This window comes from Chamaea fasciata, unplaced genomic scaffold, assembly GCF_029207755.1.
Source record: "Chamaea fasciata isolate MVZ Bird 193981 ecotype frontalis unplaced genomic scaffold, bChaFas1.0.hap1 SCAF_4, whole genome shotgun sequence".
Lineage (NCBI taxonomy): Eukaryota > Metazoa > Chordata > Aves > Passeriformes > Sylviidae > Chamaea > Chamaea fasciata.
The window spans coordinates 73,144,357-73,150,356 of record NW_027094089.1 but is presented as its reverse complement, the minus strand read 5'-3'; the positions used below and the strand labels follow the sequence as shown (position 1 = coordinate 73,150,356).

At 53.8% G+C, this 6,000-nt stretch overlaps 1 protein-coding gene across 3 annotated transcripts in view; it reads left to right on the top strand.

Moving 5' to 3' along the window:
- The first annotated feature begins 4,114 nt into the window (after positions 1-4,114).
- ZCCHC7 (zinc finger CCHC-type containing 7) overlaps positions 4,115-6,000 on the top strand; it is an 86,489-nt gene continuing 84,603 nt past the window's right edge. Inside the window, exons 1-2 of one of the 3 annotated variants that reach the window (XM_066181989.1) lie at positions 4,115-4,205; positions 4,852-4,890. The gene's annotated coding sequence lies outside the window, so the exon portion shown is untranslated. Of the gene's footprint in view, positions 4,206-4,272; positions 4,291-4,851; positions 4,891-6,000 lie in introns of those variants that run through there. The other 2 variants (XM_066181991.1, XM_066181990.1) reach the window with 2 other exon arrangements.

The following is a 6,000-nucleotide window of genomic DNA, read 5'->3' as shown; positions in this document are numbered from 1 at the left end:
GTGTCCTGAGATTTCCCTCAGCAACACTCTTGGACAGGGCATCACCTTCCAGCTGTGAATTCTAGGATTGCCAGGTGAAGCTGCATCTCTCATAAGCCTTTTCATCTCAAAGGGTTGGTGTCCAGCAAAGTTAGAGGAACAGGAATCAGCACCCTGACACAGAGGCTTTATTAATATGTAATGCTGCTGAGACATGTTCTGGGTGCTTTTTGTGCTGTTGCCCTTAGAACTTACGTGCCGTTTCCCTCAGCGTTTAGAAAAACACTTTGGAAATAATCAAATGGAAAACATAACTTCGGGGTCCTTTCTGATGGCTGTTGGCCCCAGCGTGAGAGCTACCGAGGGTCCTCGGATGCTGGGAGCCGAGCTGAGGCTGAAGAACCCCGGTGAGCAGCATCAGGCTAGCAGAAAGGCCGCGCATTTTGGGGTGCCACCTGCCGTCACCTGGACCGCGAACTGACAGGTTACATCCCGGGGAAATAGCCCCCCTCCTTCCTTTTTCTTTTTGGAGCACATACAGGTCTTGGTGGAAAGAACGACGGTCTCCACCCGTCTCCTGCAATCTGGAAGGCTGCAGGAGACGCAGCTCTGTCCCCAAGCATTTGACGCTGCTGCAAAACCAGCTGTCCCTGCATCACGCATGGGTTTGCCCGCAGGCGGGCCCGTTCCCTCTTGCTGGGTTTGTGCAGCCATTTGGCGTCCCTGCGCAGGGCAGGCGGGCGGGGAAAGGACGGGCTCCGCGGGGCTGCCAGGCTGCCCCGCCGGCCGTGGAGGATGGATGCTCCTCTCCCTGCACCGACAGGACTTCTGGGGGGTCTGAGCAAATCGCAGCGGTCACAACACCCCCTGCCCCCCGTGCCCCTCCCCGGGGGACCCCGCTGTCCGGAGCTGGGTGCCGAGGGTGCCGGTGCCGCAGGCGCAGCCCCGCAGCCTGGACTCGCAAGAGACTCCCACCTCACAGCACACGGTGTCAGGTCGGCAGCAGAGAACGCTGCTCTCAAGCCGACTGTTCACTGCAGCCTTGCGGCCCCGTTCTGGGCCGCAGGAGGTTGCCTCCTGCCACCCCGAACAGCTCAGAAGTCTGAGAGCCGTGGAGGAAGAGGGGACGTTCCCCGAGAAAGGGAGTGAAGCCCCTCAGCAAAACTAAGAACAACGGGGGATATTGCTCAGCATTTGCAACAGGGTGCCAAGGGAGTGACACCTCCCCAATTCCTGGCCACATGTGAGCACCAGGACCTCAGGATGTGTGCCAAGCTCCTCTCATTTCAAGAGCGAATCACTGGCTCACCAAAGATAGCATGTTCAGGGGAGGAGGAGAACAGTTTGGGCTGGGCTCAGGTGCGCAGCAGGTGAAGTTTGTCACTCCTACCAGGAAATAGCGCTCAGAAGTAAAAGCAACAGCTCGACTCAACTGGCTTGAGAGACAAAGCGGTGAAAGGGTGAAAGTGCCAGGTCCTGAGGAACACTCCTGAGTCCCATTGAATCGCATACTGGCACCTCTCTCTGCTTCTCTGCAGCAGCGAACTGCCCTGCAGCAAGGCCAGACTGGAGCTGTGCCACTCCCATCCAGGGTGAAGGACGTCCCCTGAGCTGCGGTGGCCCTGGGGCAATGTGGGAGAGAGCCCTTTAGGATAGGTGACTGGCAATGGATGGCTCAGAGGCAGTTGCTGACTTTTTGCTATGATGTCATCCAAAAGAACTTCCTTTCAGGGGCGAATCCAGCAAGAATGGGCTCTTGCAAGCATAAAACACCACCGTGGTCAGTGCTAAATGCAAATGTTCTAACCTTTCTCCTGTTTCTGTTTCTGTAAATAGAGAATTTTATTTCCCGGAAATACTCTGGGGAAACTACCTGACCTGAGGTCTTTCTCCAGATGTGTATTTTACACTATTTCAGTAGCTGCGCAGGCTGATGGGGCAGGGCCTGGTGGCCACTGCCCACTCCACCACCCCAGCCAGGAGAGGGCAGTCCCATCCCCAGACAGATGCCTGAGGGCGGGAACAAGCCAAGGCTGTGGCAGGATGGCAGCCTGCAGAGAAGGGTCAGGGTCAGTAATTTGGGAGACTGAGGTCAGACACAGGCACAGTTCCAGGGGTTATCCTCAGGGTCCTGACAGTTGCATAATATTCTGCAGTTCCAACTCATCTTTTAATAATCTTAACAGTGTATGTTTTACAGCAGTTAATTATCTGATATATTTGAGTAGGTTTCATAATATACAGAAGCATTAAAAATATTTTTGTTTTGAAAGGTGCCATGATAAGATCAGAACGAAATACCTCAGGCCAATACCAGGTGTTACAGCTATGTCAGGTTCCACTTACTCTCTGCCAGAAGATAAAACCTTCCTACATGTGGGTTGGTTTTGTTCTCTTCTTCCCAGATCTAGAGGCTGGAGGATCAGAGAAACACATTACCCTGCCTTTCAAGAGGCAGTTTTGCAGCCCATACATACTTGCCTGTGCTAGGGTTTGCAGAGGTAAATCAGAGGTCATAATTACATTACAGTAATTTTGAAAATAGAATACTAGCACTGCATTAAGGAAACCCCCAAAGTCTGAAAGGCCTACAAAAAATGAGACAGAAAATGAAAGTTCTGGGTTCAGTGGATGTGCCACTGCATGTATGTATGTCTGTCTGCACAGGCAGCTCTGCTGGCCTCAGTAATGTGGGGCAGCATGGGGTGGCAGCTCTGTGGTTGCAGGGCATCAGGCACACCACTGTCCCTGCAGCAGCAGAGGCAGCTGGAATCTCCCTCAACTCCCTGCATCTTCTCACTCATCCCTGTGTGCCTCTCCTGCTCCTCGGAGGCTCTGTCTGACTCCTTGGTGCTATGTGCTACAGGTCACCCCACCTGTTACACTCACAAAAGCAGAAGCACACCACATACACGCCTGTACGAATAATATTTGGCAGTATTAAATGGGATGTCTGTTTATATGGGTGAAGGCTCCTCTCTGCTGTGTGCACATTTCTGTGTGTGGAGGTCTCAGAGCTTTCCAGAGGAGCTGGACCCCTGGTCAGAGGATCTTTGTGTGGAGGGGCAGCACCTGGAGGGAGGTGGCGTGTCCCCTGATAGACAGGCACACACCAGCAAGGGCAATCAGCACCAACTGCAAAACCTTGCTTTCCTGGCAAGTGGGCCAGGAAGCATGGGGCCCAGCATCAGTAAGGTGAATACTGGAAACACTGGGATTTTTGCAAGTTCACTGGTGAGGGACAGCAAGGCTGGGCACATCTGCTGGGGGCAGATACGTCTGCAAAGCGCTGCTGGGGACACCGGGCAGGCACGGCTCCTGGCAGAACGTGGACGGCAGGGCCTTCATGGTGCAGGTAAGCACATATGTACCTGCACAATCAGGCACATACCATACGACACTCTCCAGGCTGCAGCGTCTCTGCTATGGAGATGGACTGGGAAAGCTGGGGTTGTTCCAGCTGGAGATAAGAGGGCTCTGGGGAGACTTTAGAGCCTCTTCCAATGTCCACAGGGGCTCCAAGAGAACTGGAGAGGGACTTCGGACAGGGGTTGGAGTGGCAGAACAAGAGGAAGGGATTTTCACTGACAGAGGCCAGGATTAGACGAGATATTAGGAAGAAATTCCTCCTCACGAGGGTGGTGAGGCCCTGGCACAAGTTGCCCAGAGAAGATGTGGCTGCCCCATACCTGGAAATGTTGCAGGCCAGGTTGCACTGGGCTTGAAGCAACCCGGTCTAGTGGCAGCTGTCCCTGTCCATGCCATGGGGTGGGATTGGATGAACTTTAAGATCCTTTTGCCTCTTCTCCTCTTCTCGGATCGCGCTACCCGCCGTGCCCGGCGCGGCGCGGACTCTGTCCGCTCTGCACATGGAGGCGCGATCCTCTCACAGGACTGTGCTACTGGGCAGGGCGCAGACCACACCCCGAGGCTTGCGAGACTCTGGAAACCCCCGGCCCCGCGCACCCGATTTTCGGTAAATTCTCCCCAAACCAGCGCCACCCTGCCAAATCCGCCCAGACCCCTGGGGGCGTGACCGGGGCTGTGGGCGTGGGGGCGGAGCCTCTGGCGGGGCGGGGCCTCGGCGGCGGGGCGCGGGGCGGGGCCGGAAGCACGTGGCCGGGCGGCGGGGCTAGGCCACATCCACTTCCTGCTCGACCGGTCCCGGCGCGGCCGGAACGGAACACCGGTACTGAGGGAGTCCTAGCGCTGAGCACTGGCAGTGGGTGAGTTAGTCAGCCAGTCAGTGAGTCACTCAGTCAGTCCCGGTACCGAGTACTGATACCGATTGATTTCCCGTTTCGGCAGGGAGTGAGTATCGTCCGTGACTACCGGCACCTGGCCCCACCGGGCTCCGGCACCTCCCGGTCCGACCGAGACCTCGCCCTGCACGGCGGGCCCCACTTCCCAAGGCCCCGGCCCCTATTCCCCCCACGTCCGGTGGCGGCTTCTCCGCCCCAGTAGCAGTTGCGCAACCGGGATCGCCCCGCGGTCCGGCCCCGGGGTCCCGGTGATCCTGGCCCAACCTCCTGCTGCGGCGTGTACCGGTCCCTCCGGCAACCCCGGGAACAAGTCCCAGTCCCCAGCGGCCCTGGAGTTCCGGAGGAGGGCTCTGCGTGTGCCCGGACCCGTGCTCCGCGTGCTCCCTCGGCCGCCACCGGTGCCCGGGGTGCGCATTCCTTTCCCCTGGGATGTCCCTCCCCTTCCCTGGGGTCCCCATTCCTGATTTATTCCCATTCACCAGACCACATCCAACCCTAGGATCCAAGGAAAAGCACGTTACTCTTAAACATGATTTGAAAAATGCCTGTGGGAAGAAGAAAATCTTCTGAAAGACTTGAAGTAAGCGTGAAATGTTTTGTTATTTTCCAGGGTTCGAGTGTGAAGAGATAATTCCGTGATCTCTTGAAGGTATAACTGCCACTAGAAAAATGCCGACCTCTTCTCCATAGCTTTGCTTCTCTCTTTAAACTTCATTTAAAGAAATTCCAGAACAGTTGTGTCTTTTCAAAGAGCCAGTGGGACAAGGATAGGGTTTGCATCTGAGTATTTAGCCAAAAATCGCTGTTTGATCATGGAAACTGAGGGCACACGCTGCTCCCAACCCACCTCCTAACACTTTTCTGTGTTCCTCTGCAACGGCTTCTCCACTCCAGATGGGGCAGCCACAGGTCACTGACAGCTGCAGTTTCACCTGGGCACAGATCAGGGTTGTGCCTTTCTCACCTGCTCTCAGAACCACAGGATTGCCCCTGTGAGGCACAGCCAGGCTGGAATCACATTGGGTACAGAAACAGAGCAGGGGAAGAAGAGCAGTCTCCTGACACTGGCTTCTGTTAATAACTATATCTTTGGTTAGGTTTTTATAAATACGTTTAGGCTTGACATTTTCATACCTTTTCAGATGTGATTTTCGTTCCAGTCATGAGCTTCATGATGGTAATTTTCTCATGGAATCCAGGCAATGCAGGGTGCAAAAGCAGCTACAGCAGCTGAAATGAAAGGTGTCATTCGTGTGCTCTGGAACATTTAAATTCTTTGTAATTTTCATACTATGCCCTTGCTGCAGTGTCTGAGTCTCAGCAGTCTGAAGCACCAGGCAGTTTATGTATCACAAATACAACTAAATTTAAAGCTGACAAAAAGTCTGGCTCCTACTGTCCTAGTATCTGACCCCTGGTCAGCTAGATAGATAGATAAGGTAATTTTTACCTTACTGATAGATAGTAAGGTAATTTTCTTGAAAGAGCTTTTTTCTTTTCATGTTGTTGTTGGTATCTGTAACAGCCTGACAGTAGGGTTGTGTTTTGTCTTCCAAGGCAGTAGAGAGCATGTTTGCTTCCCTATTCTCAGTGCAGCTGTTATTAAAAAGGGTTAGATTTGACTGTGGAGATCAAGCGGAGAATGAGATACTTAAGGAAATATTTGGAATTCGCTGATGATTTGTGATGGGAACAGTACACTTGTCCAAAAAGTCACATGCAATGGAAGAAGTAATCTTGTTTTAGTTTTTGTTTGAAT